The sequence below is a fragment of the Pan troglodytes genome, chromosome 2, assembly GCF_028858775.2.
Source record: "Pan troglodytes isolate AG18354 chromosome 2, NHGRI_mPanTro3-v2.0_pri, whole genome shotgun sequence".
In the NCBI taxonomy this organism is placed as follows: Eukaryota; Metazoa; Chordata; class Mammalia; order Primates; family Hominidae; genus Pan; species Pan troglodytes.
The window spans coordinates 110867299-110889773 of record NC_086015.1 but is presented as its reverse complement, the minus strand read 5'-3'; the positions used below and the strand labels follow the sequence as shown (position 1 = coordinate 110889773).

General features: G+C 39.4%; 1 protein-coding gene across 12 annotated transcripts in view; it reads right to left on the bottom strand.

Annotated features, from left to right (window-relative positions):
• The window catches only part of BBX (BBX high mobility group box domain containing), a 286521-nt gene extending 264861 nt beyond the window's left edge, over positions 1-21660 (bottom strand). For 9 of the 12 annotated variants that reach the window (XM_054680299.2, XM_063805266.1, XM_063805269.1 and 6 more), the window contains exons 1-2: positions 21520-21658; positions 18227-18298 (exon numbers count right to left, since the gene is read on the bottom strand). The gene's annotated coding sequence lies outside the window, so the exon portion shown is untranslated. 12 annotated transcript variants of the gene reach the window in all.
• Positions 21661-22475: the final 815 nt, after the last annotated feature.

Genomic DNA, 22475 nt, shown 5'->3' with positions numbered 1-22475 from the left:
CCTTGGCCTTCCCAAAGTGCTGGGATTATAGGTGTGAGCCACTGTGCCAGGCTTCTATTATATTTATAACTTTTAAAGTAACAATTTTACAAATAACTAGCATTTTACATTCAATAAATATATAATATGTACAGGTTTCCAGATGTGATGTTTTAACATCTCATGTCTAAAGACATGATTTCCTAGGATATAACTGCCTGCAGGGTCTCTGTATACATCTGTGGAAGTCATGCTATGTTCTAGAACCCTAAGAGATGCCATTCACATCAGCAAGCACAGATCTGTATCTCTGTGACGACATTTCAAAATGCAGTAAAGTGTTGTGTTCTAACAAAATCAATCTATTATGACAATTTTCCAACACTTAGAAATACAGTATCACTAAAAGAGGTAACTTTTTTCTCATTTACACAAAGGAGCAGAATAGAGTCGCAGCTGCCCAGATTACCTGGCTAGTATTTTCTGGAAGTTCAGGGCTGAATGATGGTCATTTCCCAGGTGAACTCCCAGGAGCAGAGCTCTGATAAGGCATATCAAGTTTCCTCCCTGAACTGCAGGACAAAAGATATTTTCTCCCAAATAAAACTTAGAAATATACTAACCTTAAAAATATTATTTGGAATTTTAACTTACTAATGTTTAGTCTGCATACATGTAAATGGATTCAGTCCGAGTGACAAGGTATGTGGTCGCAATATTTCACTACAGTAGTTTCTTAATACAGCCACCATGAGGCGTCGCAGTACACAAATCAGTTAAATGACTCTTTCACAACTAAATCTGTTATGGCTTTACAAACTTCTTTTCTCCTCATCAACAGTTATGAGCAGTTTATGCTTTCATGGACAGAACAAAATCTAACAGCTTGAAATGGCTTTTAAAGACTCTTTTGCTTAAGATTAGGATGAGCTGTTGTGAAGCTGGAATGGTTTTTCCTAAAATCAGACTGTAATAAACTTACGGCATTTGATAAACTGGTATGCCATTTAACAATGTGTTATTGTTTTGCAAATTCTTGCTCTGTTTTCACAGGACACAGGGAACTAAACTGAAGCCACGTACAGTTTATTATCTGTTAACTACTAAAATCATGTTGTACCACTAAATAAAGTAGAACTAGTAACATAACTTCAAAGTTGACATGCATAATGTATTACCTATAGTTTCATTCTAACAATACATAACATTTTGGTTTAATTTTTTAACCATTTATAAACAATAACAACAAATTGTTCACCTATTCCTGCTGTAAAGATGGTGTCGTCAATTGGCTAAAAATGTGTTTTACATCATTTTGGAGCTAAACAGATTTCTACAGCAAACACCAAACCAGAAGTCTTATATCTCAGTTCCACCTCTGCCACTCAAATGGCCTGGGTCCCAGTTTCTTAATCTAGGCCTTCCTTTCTTCAAATTTATAATGATAGATTATAATGCTCCAAGATCATCTGTGGAATCCCTTTTAAAGCTAAAATATAATTCTCTTTGGATTTAAGTTATCTGAATCCAAACCTATTTTCTTTTTTATATTGTGACATGATGTTCATTTTTTTAATCACAGATATTTCATCTCAATATAACACTAACTTTTTTTAACTTTAGAAGTTTACCATATGTTTAGAATGAGTCAAGAAATAAGCTACTGAGGAGCAACTGTGTGTATGACAACAGGCTTAACAATGCAGAAACACAAATAGAGAAAAAGCTATTTTACCCTGGGCTGGAAAGCCATGCCTTATTGCCACAGGCATAAGAAATTCATTGGGAGACTAGACTGGTCCATGCACTGTGGAGTGGTATGAATGCCACGTGGGAAGCCTAGGAGGCACGATAGGGGAGTGAGTGATTATAACTATGGCCTCCAGTAGACAGAATGAACTGGGATGGAATGCCAGCAACACCATTTACCAGAAGAATGACCTTGGGCAAGTTGCTGAGCCTCTGAAACTCAGTACCTCATCCAAAGTGGAGATAATAGTTCCTACTTCACAGGTTGTTGCATGGTATAAAAGAGGGTGGGAACACTAAATTCATGGTTTACATCACTGCTTAAAAACAGGGTGAAGAGGAACTCTGCTGAACTGTCTTTAGGACTTTTGTTTTCATACTCCATTTTACATGAAAAGCCAAACTAAAGAAAGTTCATAGTTTCTAACCACTTCCATCTCTATATGCTCTCTTCAATAAACATATGCTGTTCTTTCAAATTACAATTCTTCAACAAACCTCTTCTGTAGCCATTAATATTACACTATGTTCCAAAGTTAGTATACTCAAATACAAATTATGAAAACTGAGTTGAAGTAATGACAATCTATAGAAATAAACATTCTAAAATAAACCGCTTTTGTGTCAAATCTTAAATCTTTTAAATAAATAGAAGTTCTGCAGTTCTAATGTGATCAATCTTCTATCATTCTCCCACAGTATAATAATGACTAGACCTTTTTACTCTTGGGGAACTTAAAGATAAAGTCCTAACAAATAAAACCTTTCTATTATATAAAATATTAATTGAATAATTGATCCTGAAATAACTTGTAGATAGAAATATCTTCTCTTTCATAGTTGGCAGAGGTTCTCTTACTGGCTTCTGGAACCTCCTTTTCTACGGAGTGCCAAACTAAAAAGCATTTTAAGTTTAAAAAGAAAAACTATCCAGTCGTGGTGACAAACACCTGTAGCCCAACTGCTTGGGAGGCTGAGGCAGAAGGATCACTTGAGCCCAGGAGTTTGAGGCTGTGGTGAGCTATAATCACACCGATGCACTCCAGCCTGGGTAACAGAGCCAGACTCCATCTCTTAAAAAAAAAAAAAAATTATAGAATTTGCTTATACTTCTTTAAAAACATCAGTTAATATCAAGTTACAATATGAACATGTTACAGAAATAGGAGTAGCTCAGGTATCTGAATATCAAATCATATTCTCTAATTAATTTTCATTGTAACTTCAGAAATATGTCTCATGGGGGGGGGATTAACATAATCTAAATATAATCCAAATCTCACTTACAAATCCCAACATACACATAAAAGTTCATTGTTTGTCAGTATGTGGTCCCTATACATTTAATTTGCCATCACAAGTTGTGAAAAAAGTTAAGTCAAATGGACAGTCTTTCTACATAATTTTAGTACACTTATTTAAATGCACAAATAAATTTAAGTACACCCAAAATTTAAGGCCCTACATGGGCCTTAACTGATATTTTGCAGCCTACAGGGCATGAACAAAATTAGCACTGGATTTTCTTCACCACTGCTACTCCAAATATTTATAATAACTTATCAGGTTGAAATTAAGTACAAGAAAAAAAAATTTTAGCTCAAAAAGATAAATTTTGCACTGCTCTCTAGACGAATGGCCAGAATATATGAGTGCTGGTCGCAGGGGAGCCACTGCAAACTCAATATCCTAGGTCAAGACACTTAACAACTTTGAGCCTGTTCCTTCATCTGTAAAATGGGAATAATGACACCTACCTAAGAGCATGGTTATACAGAGCAAACAAAGCAACGTCAGTGAAATCACAATGTAAAGTCTAAGTTGCAATAACAAGTATAAGAGAGCCAACGAGGCATGCTTTCATGTGGCCAGCCACTAAAGGAGAAAGATGCTTCTCAGGGAGGAAATGTTTGTTCTCCCCAACTCTGATGATGCTCAAGTATATGCATGACAGATTTATTTTATGACCATAAAATAAGAATTTTTAACCATCATTTTAAAAAGGAAGTCTCAGTAAAAAAAATTCCAAAAAGAGGAGTGAATACATAAACTACCTTGTTTTATGTATTTATAAATAAATTCAGTACTAATTGTAATAGTATAGGTTGGGGTGATCCAGGACATATCCCAACTTTAGTGATGAGGGAAGAAGGAACAGGAGAGCAGCATATATGAAATAATTCAATCATAAACTCGACATTCTTGATGGGTAATACGTTAATAAAAGTATGTTAATAGCAACCTTTAAATAAATATACACATAATGTGATTTGGCAGTTTTGGTCACTAGAGTACCTCTATACAGGCAACACTGCCAGGGCTTAAAATCATTATCTACATATGACATAATTCCAGAATCACTGGCTTTGCTTCATTCGAAGCAGGATTCATTTACAGGCCTCTGATCTTGATGCTGATCCATTCCAGCAGGCTCAGTGCCTCCTATACCCAGTACATAGTATTAATATAAAACGGAGTAATTCGATTCAACAAAAAATTTATTAGACACCTACCATACTGCATCCTAGGACTCGGGATACAAAGATAAGATCCAGATCTTACTGCTTAAGATGGTCACAATTTTTGCTTTAAGATATGAGGTTACCAAAGCCATTCCTCAGAAATGTTCTTGCTAACACTTTGACCCCCATGGGCTGTATCCTTCTGCCTACCCATAGTTGGCCTATCTCTATATGCTGTACTGCTTCAGGGGAGCTTCTAGAACTTAACTTTTCATGTCTATAAATCTATGGCCTCTGCCAGATCCCTCGTGCTGAACTACATAAACACTGTCCAACTAATATATCCTGAATCCCTACTATTTGGCAGGTACTTTTATAGGCATAGGAGATAAAACAGTGAACAAAAATTGTCCCAATTCTTACCAGATCCCCATGCTGAGCTAGACTGTTCTCATCCCTATCAACCAGCCTAATTCTACATACTCATTTAATAGTATCTGTTGAGCTTTTACCATGTCCTAGGTGCTAGAGATAAAGCAGTGAACAAAACAAAGTCCCAGGTCTCATGAAACTTACCTAAACTTTGTGTGACACTGCTCAATAATGACCAGTGGTCTCCAAAGTGAGATTCTCAAACACCAAAAACATGAACAGGATAGTCCACTTGGAGTGAGTGACAGGAAAATATTAAATTTTTATTTATATTCAATTTATCTTATCTTTTTCAATTTCTAAGCTATTTATATTTCGATATACACATACCATATTAATAGCCTAGTATATATAATTTATAAAGAAATGTATACGTATCAAGGAACACATGCTCAAATTCTTATACTGAGGGGAATAGCATTTTAAAAGTCTGGAAGGTCATTGACTTGGATAATCACACATTTGGGGTGAGTTGTTTGGCCCAGGTGGGGTTAGCCTGGGCCCTCCACTGGGTCCACTTTCTCTCTGATAGATTAAGTAAGCATTTTGCAAGGATTCCTAGACATCCAGCTATACAACCAAAGCTTGAAGTTCAATTCCATCCCAATTTTCCCTCCCTAATCACCCATCACCCTGTACTCACCATCCCTGCAACTCATGGATATTATGGCATGTTTACTTTCTATTTCACATTTGGTATATGTATGTCACTACTATACTAGAAATATCCTGAGACCAGAGCTGCTGCCTTTTTATTCTGCAAGCTCCAGAATTCCTAACCCAGCTTTATACATTATGGGTCCTCAATAATTATATGTTGCAAAAAATAAAGATAATTCAATATATTGAACCCAGAATTACCAAACAGTTATGATAAAGGACATTATTATGATAAAGCAACATTATTGCTTTACTAAACATTGTTCTGGACAGGTGCAGTGCCTCACACCTGTAATCTCAGCACTTTGAGAGGCCGAGGAAGGAGGATCACTTGAGCCCAGGAGTTGAAGACCAGCCTGAGCAACATGGTGAGACCCCATCTCTACTAAAAACTAATAAATAATAAAAATTGGCTGGGTGTGGTGGCATGTTCCTGTGGTCCCAGCTTGGAAGCTAAGGCAAAAGGATCACTTGAGCCCAGGAGTTTGAGGCTACACTGGGCTATGATTATACCACTGCACCCTAGCTGGGGCAACAGAGTAAGACCTTGCCTAAAAAATAAAAAAAATTTAAAAAAAAAGATGATTCCTCTTCACACAATGATTAGTACTGTGTTCCTCTGATCCTTTTCAAAGCTCCCTTATGTATACTTTATAGACCATTGATTAGTTAATATAGAGACCTGGGAATATTAAAGCCTCCATCTGTAAAACCAACAGCCACTGCTAATTGAAGATCAATTAAAAATAAATATGAGGCATTCTGAAATTATAGTGTATCAAAAATATATATATAGTTCTATTTGAAAAACTAAGTCAAAACTTTTCGGAAAAATATCTATTTAATGAAGAAAAGTATGGATCATCCTAATTCTTAAGGATATACTAGACTTAAAAGCCATCTAGCTGTTTTTGAAATATATAGATCAGAAATGACCATATAAGGTCATATTTTTTAAAAATTAAAGAAAAAGAAACAACAACTGATTCATGATCACAGTTCCTTATGCAGTAAATACATCACCATATACGTGAGACCAGGTCCTCAAATGTATAACTCTGTGCTCATGTGTGATCCCATTCCTCAAGACTTTTCAGAAAACTACAAAAAAACTTGTATGAATTTGCATCGCTCATGCAGAGATTATCTGTAGAAAATTATTAACATAAAAAAAACCCTAGTCTTATGACAATCTGAACATGTTCTCTGGGTCTAAGTATGTATTGCACCCAATGAGATAAGAATGCATGTCCACATACGAAACTTAAAAAGAAGTTCTTATTACCATGAAGACTGGTACATAACAAGATCCAAGTGGTTATGCTTCCATGATGTCAAACAGCCCCAAGACAAAGAATGGAAGAAAGACTCACAGTTACTATTCCATGTGTCTGTTTCTCTTTGCTGCTTTAATGTAAACATTGGGGTTATTACTGATGTGAGCTTTGAACAAATTCTTCCCAGGTCAGCTTCTTCTTTATGATTTCACATATGAATGTATTTGTTATTAAAGTACACTGGCATCTGGAACAATGAGCACAATATTTCAGAAACAAAGTTTTAATCTAAACTGGGCTGATGTCCAGAAGTGACCAGTCAAATAAGGGCCACAAATAAAACTGAGTGAAAACACATACATTCTGAGGTATAACAAACACAAAAGTCATGAATGAAAGACCAGACCTAGATCACTATGCATAAAAGAGAAGACTGACCAAGCTCAAGGGTGTTCTCCAGGCCATGGCTTACTAAACCACGAGAGAAAACACAACTGTAAGCACAGGTTGAAGACATCCTGGAAAACCTAAAAACTGCCTGATGGAAGCTTTCAGCATAATTTGTAATCTATTAGTCCTCAAGATAGGAAAACACATTTTCCCCTTTTCGGAATCCCATATTGGGCTAGAACTCTTATTAATATACTCCCAATTAGTATAATTTATTTAACTAAAAGTATCAGCTACAGTAGTTTGTAATATTTTTATTGGCATATGTTTGGACTCCTGTACATCTAGCTCAAACTTACGATCTATTAAGTGTGCTTTTAACATTATTTGGTATATGTAGAATGCTCTTTCAGATATGTTACATAGCTGAACAATTCTCTTTGGTTCAATCAGTCATGTTGTCTTTACATATGGTGACGTTAATAGCAATAAATAAAATGGAAGTCCAAAACACCTGACTGAAATATAATTTTAATATGTTTAAATCTTTATCCAAAAAATGTCAGTGGCCTTTTAAAATACCAGAAGCCAAAAGGATGAACTACTATTTAAATAAAAATGAAATTATTGTTAGAAGTCTGATTTTTAAAAATTCGCTATAATGCTTAGGCCAAATTAGTTCTACAGACTTAATGGGCAAACACAGGGCCGCAGTAAGAAACTCGTCCCATATTTCAAGGTCTAGCTCCTATGCTGGAATTGGCCAGTTTTTCAGATATTTACTCAGCACTATTTCATACCATATCTATTAAAACAATTAGCACAGATTAATTTATATGATAGATATTTACATTGACTAGCCTTTTCCAGCCAGTAGAACATGTTTGCTTTGAGGACAAGGGTTGTTCCATATTCATCTTCATATCTCCAAAGTCTAGGTCAAGCACCAACATTCTGTAGGCACTCAATCAATGAATGTTGAAAAAATTGGTACAGTTTCTGCTACCCTAGCCTCACCAACACTTGACCTAATTATTTAATTTGGAAAAAGTTCTTCGAATATTACCCAAGAAAACAAGCAGAAAGAAAGGTGTCAAATGACATGAAGTTTAAACTTATTTCCGTTTACCAACCAATGTGAATAGTGTTTTTTGGAGGGGGGGAATGAAACACAACAAACAAAAGATGAGCGCCTTCGGAAAACCATTGTTCGGCTAAAACAAGGCAAGAAGAGCACACTCTTAGTAAGATCATATCCACAAAAGCTACTTTGCTAAAATAGACAGATACCCTATTTCCATGTTTCATGGATCAGGGAAAAAGAAAAGCCAGTTTAAAAAAAAAGACAAACTTTTAATTTTCCATATCTGAATTAGGCTCTGACTTTGCTGAATTTGCAAAGATAAAAGATTTTAATTTCAGATGAATAGGGCTCTTAGTACCAAAAAGCAACATGTTATGCTGTATTTTCGAAATGTTTGGCTACTCGTATACAAAAGTGTAATTTATGAAATCTCTTCCACTTAGCACAGCAGAAATAAGTTCCTCAGGTAAAATTAAAAGCACACTTAAATCACTTCCTAAACTGATGAATTAGAACTGCTGACTGACCCTATATCTGATTCATGTTTGATCAGGCACTCTGAAGTGAAGGCCATGAATCCGCTTATTAATTTTTCCACTAATATTGAACTGCCTTTCAAAGCAAATGTCAGAAGTAAACGTTTTGTAACATTATGCATGTTATACTGTTAATTCCTTTAGTAAAATATATTCACTGATTAAGTATTTAAAAGTACAAAGTACAGGCTGGGTGTGGTGGCTCACGCCTATAATCCCAGCACTTTGGGAGACTGAGGCAGGTGGATCACTTGAGGCCAGGAGTTGAAGACCTGCCTGGCCAACATGGCAAAACCTTGTCTCTCCTAAAAACATTAATACAAAAAGTAGACGGGCGTGGTGACCCGCACCTGTAATCCCAGCTACTTGGGATGCTGAGGCATAAGAATCACTTGAACCCAGAAGGCAGAGGTTGCAGTGAGCAGAGATTGTGCCACTGCACTCCAGCCTAGGCGACAGAGTGAGACTCTGCCTCAAAAAAAAAAAAAAAGGAACACAGCACAAAATAGAATATTCAGCTAGGAAAACTCAACTTCTCATGAAAGAATAAATAATTTCTACTGATATACCAGAGGAATTAATAAATATTAAAAATAACAGCTGCCATAGACATTTCTATACTAGATATACCAACTAGAAAGAAAGCTGACTAAACATCAATTATATACTAAGTTTATAAACAAAGGCTTAGTCTTCGACAATGATCTTACAGATAAAAATTTACAAGCCCCAGGTCAGAGACTTTTTCACGTAACTTTCCTTACAAGTGATAAAGTACAGAGTTTCAACCTTATTACTTGAAAATGAAGACCTCTCTTCTAGGAGAAAAAAAAAATTGGGGAGAATTCTTAGCTAAAAGTTGTCCCAAACCTTTCATTTTTAACTTCTTGGAATGTGGCCCTAACGGCAGGTAAATAGAGAAAAAGCCTCAGGAGATTGTGGCACTGCAGACAGGCAGTCTAAACCTGGCATGATCACTTACCAGCTGTGCGACCTCAGACAAGTTATTCAACCTGAGATTTAGTTTCCTTGTCATTAAAATCGAGTATTTACCATCAGAAAGTTGTTGTGAAAAATAAAGTAATAAAAACAAAACTGGGCCTCATAAGGCAGCCCTTAGTCCAGATTATCTTTCTCCCTTCCTCCTAGTGTAAAATACTCTTTGGGAAACTTCTAAAAACTGCATTCAACTTTCCTGAAGTTGAAATGAAACTGTGTAGTCATTCTATCAACCTAAAACTGAAAATGTTTGGATAAGGAGTTTATTTCCATTATTTCATAAAAACAACAGGTGCCTTTATTTCACAGAGCCCTGCTAAAGGTTCCTTATAATCCCTTCCTAACTGACACTTTCATATGTAGGGATGTGTATAAGTCTCAAGCTCATTTATCAACAATTGTTTATATAGGCAGTGATAAATACCAAAAGGACTCAAAAACTACAAATCGATCTTTAAACTCAAACAAAGGTGTTTTAAAAAAGGAAAGCTCAACTCCCTATTCCCATTCTAAAATATTTTTATGCAGTATCACAGATGCACATTACCAAATATAATAGACTGGGAGAGAAAAAAAGAGATGAGAGAGAGGAAGAAGAAGAGAAGGAGGGAGGGAAAAGAAGGGAGGGAAACCCTAGGAGGGAAGAAAGAAAATGATAATTTCAATAACTCAAAAGATAATCAAAGTCTGACAGCTGGATGTAAAGAATTATTTTCTCATTTTGTTCCATGCTCCACCACATTCCCTCTGCAGTCCATGAGAACTCTACACTTGGGTGAGTTTTGAGAGGTGCACCAAAAGCTGAAAAACAAGCCAGCATTTTTAATATTAAAAGAATCAGCATTGCTAATAAGAGTCCCTCTGAATTACTTAATCTGTGGCTTTCCTACACCAAGGAATGTAGTCATGTAAATAAATAATGAAAGTCCTATCAATAAACAATTCCTTAGCATTAACAGTTCCAGTCTATATCAAATGAAGACTGACTTAAGTCTTACCATAACAAATCAGATAAAGCTATTACTTTATTCCTAGATTGCCATATAGACTCTTCCCCATGACATATTTTTCATTTTTCTAAAGAAGTTTTATAGGAAATTAAAAGGCAAGATCTGAACATTTCATAATTAATTATTGAAAATAAAGGTATCTAGAACCTCTACAAAACAATATAACCTGAAAACATTCTCATCTGAGAACAGACTAAATTACAGAAAACACTGTCTATTTTTATTTTCCTGATAGATGGAAAAAAAAAATGTGCAGGTAGCAGTATAATAAAGGAAAATAACCTCTAATAACAATAAACCATTAATGAAAGTAGCCTTTCATAATTACATAAGAAACATTTTTCAACATGGTACGGGTTTCAAATGTTATGCAGATTTTAGTGTGTGTTTAATAAAACTAAAAACAACAACAAAGGAATCATCACGTCAAAATGGAATATAAGAGGTTCAATGAAATGTGAACTAACCAGGTTCTGCCTGGGTTTAAGCTTTCCTTACCCAGAAGCCTTTAACTTGGCTCAACTTAGATGGTACAAATGATGTCAATGACTACCATTTTGCTTACCTGACTTTATATCCTTATGCCTTACACCTGTACATTTGGAGCCACAGGGTTTCAGCAGACAGTTTGATTGAGGTAATATATAATGTTAAAAAATCTTTCATCATTTGTTAGCTGGCAAGGAACTTAAATTGTTCAATGATCAGTGATCAAAGTTAGCAAAATAATTTTTCATTGGGTTAAGTGGTTAGGCATATCAGAGAATTTCACTCTACCAACCAAGGAAGTTAATGCAATAGGATCACAATCCCTTATTTAAAACCCTTAGGTCCTGATATGCTTCAGGATTCAGATTTTTGTGGGGTTTAAAAAGGCAAAATGGTACCTATAGCACATATTACATAACATTCCTAGCTATATCTAGGATAATACCTCACAATTAATCAATATTATTATTTCCAGCAAAATATGTGAATATTCTAAGCAGGCTTGAAAACTACTTTAAACAATCCCATGATAGTATGGGTTAGGTTTTGCTACCAAATGAGTTTTGATACCACACTTCTGAAGGAAAAAAAAAACTTTTAGTTTTTCAGAGCTTTTTAGATAAAAGATTGTGAATCGATTTCCAATACTACTACATCAAAGTACTGAGGCGTTTTCAAAATATATACAGCTTATTAATTTACTGGAGATCAAAAACGTATGGCAAATTAAAATTTAGCAAAGTGGGAAGACGTTCCTGGCAAATATAACCTTAAAAATTAGGAAATGCCAAAGTCACTTAATTTTGATTTATTCACATAAATTTAATGATTGTTGAGACTACTTAAATTTTTGTGTCAATGTGTATTTGAGTACGACAGTACCATTTGAAAACCCTGATACCTGTAGTCTTCTGTATTTTCTGTACATTTCCCCAGCTTTTGGTTTTCACATTGTTTTGAGATTTCAGGGATTTAATGTATTCCCCATTTATCTTCTCCTTAGCTTGCCCCTCTTTTCAAGTGCCTATTTTGTGCAATGTAATTTGTTAGGCACTACATATGTAACACTTCTCAATCTCCATGCCTTGACACAAGGATGGGTTTTGTTTATGAGGAACGCCCCAATTAGAACAATTAAAGTACCATAATTTACAATTTTCCATGTGTTTATTAAGTATATTCAAAGTTTTCATTATAACACCATTCTCACTTGCAATTTGATATGCCTTTCTTGACTTTTTTTAAAAAAGGAGTGGCTTTATCACACTGTGAACTACCTATAAAACTCACAGCATAATTTATCTGTCTGTTAACCAGGGGAAATCATAATGTCCCATATGTAAACATTGGTCACATGTTTTTGTTTTGGTTTTTTTTTTTGAGACAGGACCTTGCTCTTTCACCCAGGCTGGAGTGCGGTGGCACGATCACGGCTCACCGCAGCCTCAACCGTGCGGGCTCAAGTGATCCTCCCACCTCAGCCTCCGAGTAGCTGGGACTACAGGCACACACCACCACCCCCAGCTAATTTGTTTTTATTTGTAGTACAGGCAAGGTCTCACTATGTTGCCCGGGCTAGTCTTAAACTCCTAAGCTCAAGCAATCCTCCTTCCTCAGCCTCCCAAAGGGCTGGGATTACACATGTGTCTTGACGGAAGAAAGTTTGAGAACTGATACTCTAAGACATTCTAATATCTATAAGTCACCAGAGAGAATGCCCTGTGCTGACAAGGGAGAACTACCTTGAAATATGAAAAGAGCTGTTCTCTCATCCCATACTCTACTTTTTTAAAGAGGTGGGAAAATCATTCCCCAAACCTGAAGGAGGACTGTACTTTACTGTGGCGTGCCTCAGCTGTGCTTGGCTTTTCTCTTTCTGGTTACTCTTATTATTTCCTTCCCTAACAAATTACTTGTCCAGCACCTCATGTCTAGTTAAAAACATACCCATGTTTCATGATAACTAGAGGTGAGAATCACTTTAGAGAAAAAAAAAAACTAAAAGGCTTTCAGAAATTTCAAACAGTGGAGGGTAGGGTGAGATGAGATGTAATTACAAAAACAGAGACTATATATTGAGCGCTAACTGTGAATAAGGGTCCTACATTCATTACTGTCTTGTGTAATCCCCATATTATTGCATGGTAAACATTACCATACCCATTGTGCACATATGAGAATGAAAGTTTAAGGGATGTGAGGTAACATGCTCAGAGTCCCGCAACTAATAAGCAATAGAGGCAGCAGGAGTGGAACCTAGAGCTCTTTGGTGGTACGGCCTCTGTTCCTTGTACTACACCTTCTACTACAGGAGCACCTACAGAGGGTGATGAGGACCTTCCTCAGTATTGCAAACATGCTGACTGAAATACAGCCAAAGAATGGTGAAGATGCAAGACACCTCATAAAGTCAATGAACTTCAGCCCCACATTCAGAACATCCAATCTTAGGCCATCTGTCCTTTGTACTGAGGTTTCTCAAAGTCAATTGGAGGACCTCCTGTTTGCTTTAGAATCACCTGCTACATGTGCTAAAATCTAAATTCCATGGCCCCACCCCAGAAACACTGAATGAGAATATCAAAGGATGAGGCCTAGAGACCTCCATTTCTAAGAAGGCAAGCAGGCACTCTAGGCCAGTGTTTTTCAAACTATAAGTCATGAAATCAATTTGATAGATAATATCTAGTATTTTTTGTTTAATAAAATGGCTTGAAACAGATTGGATTTATAAAGATTAGTTAGGAATAGAAAATATCAGAGGGCACTGCACTTTGTCCTGTTTCAGGAAACTTGTTTCAGTTCTTTTATGTGGATTGGGATGTTAAAGGTATTTTTTATAATATACCTCAGTCAAAAGTATTTGAGAAATACAGCTGTTTTGAATAATTTTTACCCCATTCTTATTTCTCCTCTAAAGTAGGTTATTGGCCTTTTATTTAATTATTCCTATCACAAAAAATGCAACCTTGTATGTTCCTTTTAAGAGTTCAGTTATTCTGTTCCAGGAGTTTGTTTTATTCCCTGAACTTTTCATCCGAGGACCATGTTTAACCATTGGCTTAATTATTTAATCAACATTTTAAAATATTTTTAATTTTTTAAGATTTCATAAAATCCAATTCATTCTCATTGTTACTTTGTGTTTTTCTGTTTTGTTTTGTTTTGTTTTGGAGACAGAGTCTTGCTCTGTCGCCCAGGCTGGAGTGCTGTGGCACAATCTCAGCTCATTGAAACCTCCAGGTTCAAGGGATTCTCCTGCCTCAGCCTCCCAAGTAGCTGGGATTACAGGTGCCCACCAATACACCTGACTAATTTTTGTATTTTTAGTAAAGACAAGGTTTCACCATGTTGGCCAGGCTGGTCTCAAACTTCTGACCTCAGGTGATCCACTTGCTTCCGCCTCCCGAAGTGCTGGGATTACAGGTGTGAGCCACCAAACCTAGCCTGTCACTTTGCATTTTATACAAACCTTCTCATTATCTGAAGTCATTTCACTACCTAGATTCTCGAACTTACATATTTTAACTTATTAAGTTTACATTTTGGTACATTTGGTAATATCAATGTTTCATGGTCTATATTTAATCTTTTAAGTCTTTCATTCTCTCATCTTCTATTTATATATACTTTTAGATGAAATTCTTTACTGGCTTGCTTCTTTTGTATTCTCTCACATAACTGGCACTTATTTCAATTCTTACCTGTTTCCTTGAAAGCAAAAAAAAAAAATGAAAACAATCCCCATTAATACATGAGGATTTTCCGGGTATATCTGTACAGTTTTAAAATGATGTACTGGCATTTCAAGGAAATATAACTGCCTTCTAAAGGATAATATCACATATGAACATTGAGCGAAGTTGTAATCAAAAAGTGCTTTCCACAGGTATGACTTAAAATACAGAAATATTGACAATTAGACACAGTATGTGATGACTACCCTTGAGGTAGTACAACACCCAGTGACTGAATGACAGTCACAGAATCTTCAAGCTGGAAGAGCCTCCATTCAGTCTCAGTCTTTCTCTTTACCTATTCCCTTCATAGCAGTGTTGCTCAGTGTACTGAGGACTGCCTGCATCTGATTTCCCTGGGACACACGATAAAAACAAAGCAGTAAGATTACAATGTCTTTAGTAAAGTTGAGTTTGTTTTCATTTCATAGTGACAAGAAGGAATCTGACAAAAAATACAGGAGAGATACCACTCAGGCCCATTTCAAAAGGTACCCTCAGTGGTGAAATGTTAAACAATGAGATGGACTTCAAGGTACAAGTTCAAGAAAAGCATCTTCCTCTTAAGTTAAGCACCTGCTTAAGGTTAAATCTTAAAGCACAGGTATGCCACGTTGGTGGTAATGTAATATGTTAAAATTAATGCCTATATTTAGTAATTTGGAGCATTTGATGTAACAATTGTCAACATTTCATATACTTTTGTAAGACACTAATAATAACTTCAGGGACTTCCTGTAGTACAGCAAAAAGGCACATCTGTAATGGAACTGTTTTCAAAAAGTTCTTTTTTTTAGTAGTATAGAGCTGTGAAGCCTTTACCATTTCTATTAAAGATTTCTAATATAAAAGTAATTGAAATTCATGACAAGATCTACTTAAAAATATACCCCTTGCTTTTACCCATGTTCTTTATGAAATGTAAGAAAACATATACTGTTAGTAGGCTGACTAATGACTAGTAATTAAAAATTGCCTGTGATTTTACTGAAAAGTGTGGCTTTATAAATATTTTAGCTACTGAGTTAGATTTTCATGAGTTGCACAACATCTTCAGACCTATTTATTTTTACAACATACAGAAAACTTATCAACTACGTAGTTACTTACGGCACAGGCCAATCGTAATCATATGTGCAACCTCATTTTCATTCAAAGATATGTTCTAAATTCAACGTCTACAGGAATCTGTTTTAATGGATTAAGTATAAAAATCAGATCTATAAGGTCAAAAGTGCTATATATACCATTTTCAAAGTATGTTAAAAGCACAGCTATCTCAAAAACTCATATACCTTGAACAAAAAAATGGATACAAAGATCAAGATACATTTTCTTAATGTTTCAAAAATTGCAAATTTTAAAAAACATCTATGTCTCTAGAGAAAGATTTTTCCTAAAACTGCCACAGTACCTCCAAAGAGGTAACACTAGGAAACAATATAGATGAGCCACCTTTTCAATAGCTAGCATTAAATGTGAAATGCAAACTAGGGCTTCAGTTTCAGAACCTAACAGAGACATGCAGAATAATAAAATGGGAAGTTTGGAAACACTTGGAAATGGAGAAGCAAAAACTTCTTTAAATTCTTATTTTGATAAGTAAGCCTCAAATCTAATAGATACATTTTAGATGCCAATAACTGACAATTCATTGTCAAAATGACTTTTTTTAGATCACTATTACAAGATTTACACTATCAGAACTACTTCACTGACTTCAAAGTCCAAGACTGTTCTTGAAAATATTGTTTTAATGAAGCAGTCACTTGATATCTCAAAGAAATACAAGCACTTATCAGACTTTTATTCTCAACATTACTAACCTATCATATTAATTTCTGAATTGGTCAAACACATTTCCATGGGGAAGGAATATTAATAGTTTGTTGCAATGAACAAAATAATGTGCCTAACAGTATAAATGTGGTGTTCTTTAGTAATCAAGAATGCATTTTGAATACTCTTGCCCAAAATGAAACTTTTCAAACAAGCTTTAAAAAAACTCAAAGACAATGAAATCCATGTATTTTAGTGTGCACTAAATTCATCTTATAGAACCTTCTCATTTTGACCACTCCGATTGGCCTGCTATGTATGTGATGTATTCTGAGCTCTTAGTGAACAAACCACCTAATTATCAGCAGTAATGCAATATTTATATTCCATAGAAAATGTTCGATGCAAAACATATACAGATTATCTAAAGTTCTCTAGATTTTCTAAATGTTCAATGCAAAACTTACATAGATTATCTAAAGTCTTCAATAACATGAAAGTATATTTTGTTACCAAATGGACACTACCAGAAAGGTCTAGTCCTCTAACTCAATACTAAGACAACAGTTTTATATTCTTAATACAAAGACAATAATTTTGTTAATGTACACATTATGTCAGCAATCCAGGAAACACCACAGATGAGGTCTCTAAATTTTCTTTCACAGAAAAGTAAGTTCAAGTTCATTTTCATTCACAAAATACAATCTCTAAATTCACTATGGTAATATTACAAAGCACTACAGCTGATTTACACAATTTAGTACTAGTTTCCAAACATCAACAACTCAGAGTACCTGGGGTGTTCCTTTACAATGGAGGGGCAAACTTACAAGGTGGTTTTCTGCAGATTAGGCTCACTGTGCTGCTTTCAAATGCTCTGTAAACCCTCAGTTCTTACCCACACTGTTACCTCTCACAAATTTTCCACACACTTACTGTCCCACACATATTTTGCAGATTTTTCCACTTGGGAGTCATATATCTGAAAAAGGCACTTAACAACAGATCTCAAAGTCTTTGTTTATTAAATTTACAGGCTACCGAATTGTTCCTAATTTCTCCAAACATGTAAGTTTTAAAAGAAATTATGATCAATTTTGAATCAAATTAGTGCACTAAACGCTAGATTTACCACACTGCCAATCCCACCTTTCCCCACCCCAAAAGTAACTGTTACAAACACCACAGATTACTCAAGAAAGAGAACTTGAGAGAGAGTAAGCAAATGTCAGTCACTATAATTAGAGGACTTCTGCACAATGCTTCCTTGGGTTTTTAATAATTCTCTCCACTCATACACTGCACTCTTCCTATAGTATTGTCTAGCATTAAATTTACTAGACCTTCAATGCTATGTAAAATTTCATTATAAATTAAAATGCCTATTTGAGAATAAGTTTTGAAACGACAATTACTTGTAGATAAACACAAAATGAATATTTACTATCTTAATAATAACCCACAGCTGAATTCTAAACACTAAGAATCATAAACTGACTTATGCTGTGGGAAACTCAGTGAGACAAGGTTTCTGGGGTGCTGTAACCCCAATAAAGCATCTTCCTCTGTGAACAATAAAGACCCTTATGTCATTACTAATTGTCATCCTGCTTCCCTGTACGAACAGTTTGCATACTTACCCAGGAAGGCAAATGGAAAGTACACAGGGAGGAAGATGAACTGCGGCAAAGCCTTTGTCATATGATAGTGACCTATAAAGTATCAAATAAAGGTACATCATCAGTATAGTAGGGCTTTACAATAGTACAGTCCCAAGTCCTGTAACATCTATGAAGAAAAGGTACCAAAACCCAGGAGTCCAGATCCCACTAACCCCTCCCCTTTCTCTACCACCCCCCCCCCACACTGGAGAACTGTGGGAACAGAAGGCAAAGAAGCTCCCCGTATTGAAAGGGCAGAGGCTGGGGGGCAACCCAACTGGCATTCTAGGGTATCTCCCGTACCCTCGCTTCCTACTCCCCACATGTACAAAGCAGAAAGTTGATCCATTCTGCAAACGCAAAAACCACACCGCGATCATTCATCAACTTGCACAAGTGATCACCGCCCCCAGGACAAACACACCAGTAACCAAATCATAGGGATCGATAGGCAGCCCGAGCCTCGCCTTGCCCAGGAGACGGCGGGAGGTGCCACCGCGGCGGCAGCGGGTCCAGGTATCGAAGCCCTCAGCCTTTCAGACCTGGGCGGCCACTGCCGTCTCCCAAACACCCAGCCCGGGTCACAATCCCCAGATTGGAGATAGGAACCGACCAGGGAAAACACATTCGCCAAAGCCCACAGCGGCAAGTGCAGGGCCACCAGGTCTGCGAGGTCGGGGTGGGGGGAGCTAGGAAACAAGGAGGGAGGAAGAGGGCGAGGGATCCCACCCCGGCTTTGTTGCTGGTCACCATCAAGTTTGCATCTTAGTACAAAATGTCGATCTTAAAGGCTGACAAGACAGAGGCAGAGGCAGTGGGAGAAAGAGAAACGGAATAGAGTCCATCTTGCTTTGGGAAAGAGGGGGGAGGAAAAAATGAAGTGCAAATACCACACTCCGGGCGTAAAAGTCTGCTAAACACCTTTCCATAACGGAGGAGCAACGAGTGGGGTGTCCCCGTGCCCGTGCCTGCTCGAACTGGCGGCGGTCTGGGCAGAAAACGCCTCCCTCTCCTCCTCTTCCTCCTTCTTCCCCTCCTCCTTCTCCCTCTCCTCCTCCTCCTCCCGCGGGCCCCGGCGAAGATCCCGCAGCCACTGCCTCTGCCTCCGCTGCCCCCCAGGGAGGCACCGCCGGCGCCCGGCCCGGCGCTGCCATTCCGGGCTTGGACCGCGCGGCGCAGAGCGCGTGGGGCCGGACCCGGGGTGGCCGCGCGGGGACGTCCGCGCCGGGGACCCCCGGCGCCCCTGGGCCGCTGGCTGCCTACAAAAGTCGCGCGAGCAGAGGTGGCGGCGGCGCGCAGGGGCGGGGGGCCGCGTGGGGGCCCCCACGCCGCGAGTGGGCAACCCCAGGAGATGGCGAAGAACGCCCCTCCCCGCGCGGGGAAAGTACCCCAGTCCCAGTCAGCCACCCCGGGAACGGCAGCCCGGCGTCCGCGGCCGGGAGAAGAGAACTGGACGTGTCATTAGCAGGACAGGCAATGGTTTCAAAGCCCCAGGCCAATGACCATTAGCAGAGGCAGAGCTCGCTCCGTCCCCATCCCCCACAACCTCCACCCACCTTCCCCTTCGCCCCCCCCCCCACCTCCACCCCACCTCGCGAAACTTTTCAACAAGATCCACCTGGACTAATTTGTCCACAGACAGTTAAAATATTGACTAGACCCTACACACCGGGAAGGAAGGGGAATGCACGCTTTATTTTCCTTCCTACAGAAAGGAAAGCAAAAAATAGCTTCTCTCTCTGTCTCTCCCTCTCCCCCCCCCCTCTGTCGTACATGTTGTGTCTTAGCTTTTTGCATCGTTTCGTTTTACCTTCCTCATTTAGCAGAAATGATCGCGGCTATTTCACACATAAACGTGTTCCAGATTCTGGGATTCAGGGTCCTTGTAAATTACAGGACTCGGGTTCGGTCTCAGTTATGTTAAGTTTCATACAATACCAAAAAATAAATAAAATATGATAATAAATTTCAGAGGGTGAGTGAGCGAGACGAGGTGGAGGAGGAAAAGAAACCTCGAGTCTGATTTCTGTAATTTACTAGCGACCCGGATCGCAGCAAATAACAGTGTAACACGAGTGTGGCTTAAGAGGGCTAGGGAGCTCGTTCTAGAGGCATCGACCCCATCCCCGGATAAAGGATCTGCAAGTTTTCTGTCATCGCGACCAGGCAAAGCCGTAACTTACCTTCAGAAACAAGACTTTAAACGGCCAAGGCCTTCCTCCTCCCCTCCACCACCACCCTCAGCCTCGCTCTCTCCACCTTAAACTTATTGACACAACATAATCCCACATTCAAGCAAAATCCTGACACAGCCTCCCTCCTCCTCTTCCCCCTCCTCTCTTCCCTCCCGTTCTCTCTCTCCCTCTCTCTCTGTCTCCCTCTCTCCCCCCCCCTTCCCTCCCTCTTCTCTCTCCCCTTCTCCCTCGCCCTCTTCCCCCTCTCCCCCTATTCTTCCTCCAGGCTACTCTGGCACTAAAACAGCACTTTCTCTACTCGCCGCGCATTTGGGTAGGGGTGGGGGGTGAGAGGGCACTGATCTGCGGGGCCGGAACACCCAAATCCCAACTCTCCAGATGAACGAGCAACTGGGCTGCTGTTCCCGGTCACCAACGCAGACGAAACGTTCAATAAATCCACCGAAGGCTGGCTCCTCGTACCTTCCTCCACTGCCCCTGCTCCCCAGGCCCCACCTCCCCGGCAGCCGAGACCAGGCAGGGCTCCACGTACTTTTCGCCGAGATGAAGTTTGGGGCTCCCGGGGCGGCCACGAGCCGTCCGCCGGCGTGAGGGCTCTGTTGTTGTTTTCCTGGGGCCGCTCCAGCCCGCGCCCCGGCGCCCGTGCCCCTCTCAGGCGGCGCTGCCTGTGTGCCGAGAGGTGCTGGTTGCAAACGCAGCCTGGCACCGGCTGGCCTACTACTCCCCAGCCCGGCCCCCAGCCTCCCGCTCGCAGGGCACTGCCTCAGCGCCCCCCGCCCCCCGGCCCCAGCCGGCGCGGCCGCCGCGACCCTCGCCCCCGACCTCTCCCGACCCAAAGTTTTGGCGGAGGGGGAAAGTGCCCAGGGAGCGGGCCGGCTGGCGGCGGCTCCGGACGCGCGGGGTTCCCTCCGTCTTCCTCAAGTCCACCCTACCGGCTGCCGCCGCCGCCGCCGCCGCCGCCGCCGCTGCTCCTGCCGCGGAGTCCTTGGGGCTGCAGCCCGGCGGCTCGCAAGTGAGTAGGAAAACAGAAAGTGAGGGGAGTGCGCCCGGGGAGGGCTGGGGATGGGGGGCGCCTACCTCGCGGGCTCGCCGGGCGTGAGGGCGTGTGTGTAGCTAGCCCTCAGCGGCCAGTCAGGGTTTCTCTATGGGAAAGTGGAGAGAAGCTCGCGGAGCCGCTCTGCCTCCGCTTCACTGTACACTGCTCCACATACAGTACATGCAACCCGGAGAGACTGAAAACACTCATTTTATATAAGGCAGCCTGCCATTGGCCCGCGCAGTGACGGACAGGCCGCGCAGCCAAACAAGAGGCCCGTTACACCCAAACACACGCACACATACACACATTTTACAGAGACACACAAAGATCATCACATTTTCTATTTTCTAATGTTCGGGACCTGTAGACAGTAGGAGAGGACAGGTAAAGAGGCCCAGCAGAGTGGGGTAAAGGGGAAAACCCCTGTCTGCACCAAGTTGCAAGGCTTGAAACTGGTGTCCTTTTGACTTGGGAGGGTTATGGTAATAAACTACAACTCCACTGGATATGGAAGTGAGGGGGGTTTTTCATCGCTGCCTTTTGGTGCCCCATGGAAGAGGCCTGCATTGTGTTACGATTTTACAGCCTGACCCGGCTAACAAGTGGCCAAGAAAGGCTTTTATCACCTTGGATTTCTTTTGTCAATGGGTTAGCTATCACATAGGCCAAAATAGTGCAAGATAAGTTTATCAGGACTCTAATGCATTGAGGTTGTTAGTGCCTCATTCGTAGGTAGATTCAAAAAAATCAATATAACAACACACAAAGATAAACATTTTGCTGAAATAGCCAAACAACTTTTAACTGGTCAGTGGACTGCCATCACCTGTGTGGACATGCAAACTGTGCTGTTAGGTAAAATAAGTCATGGAGGATTGGCTATTGACCCTTAGCCTTCAAAACAGACCTTTGATTCAATATACACATGATTTATATTTTGCATATTATGTATAAAAATATATGATTCTTTACATATTTCGCATCTCATGTGAAC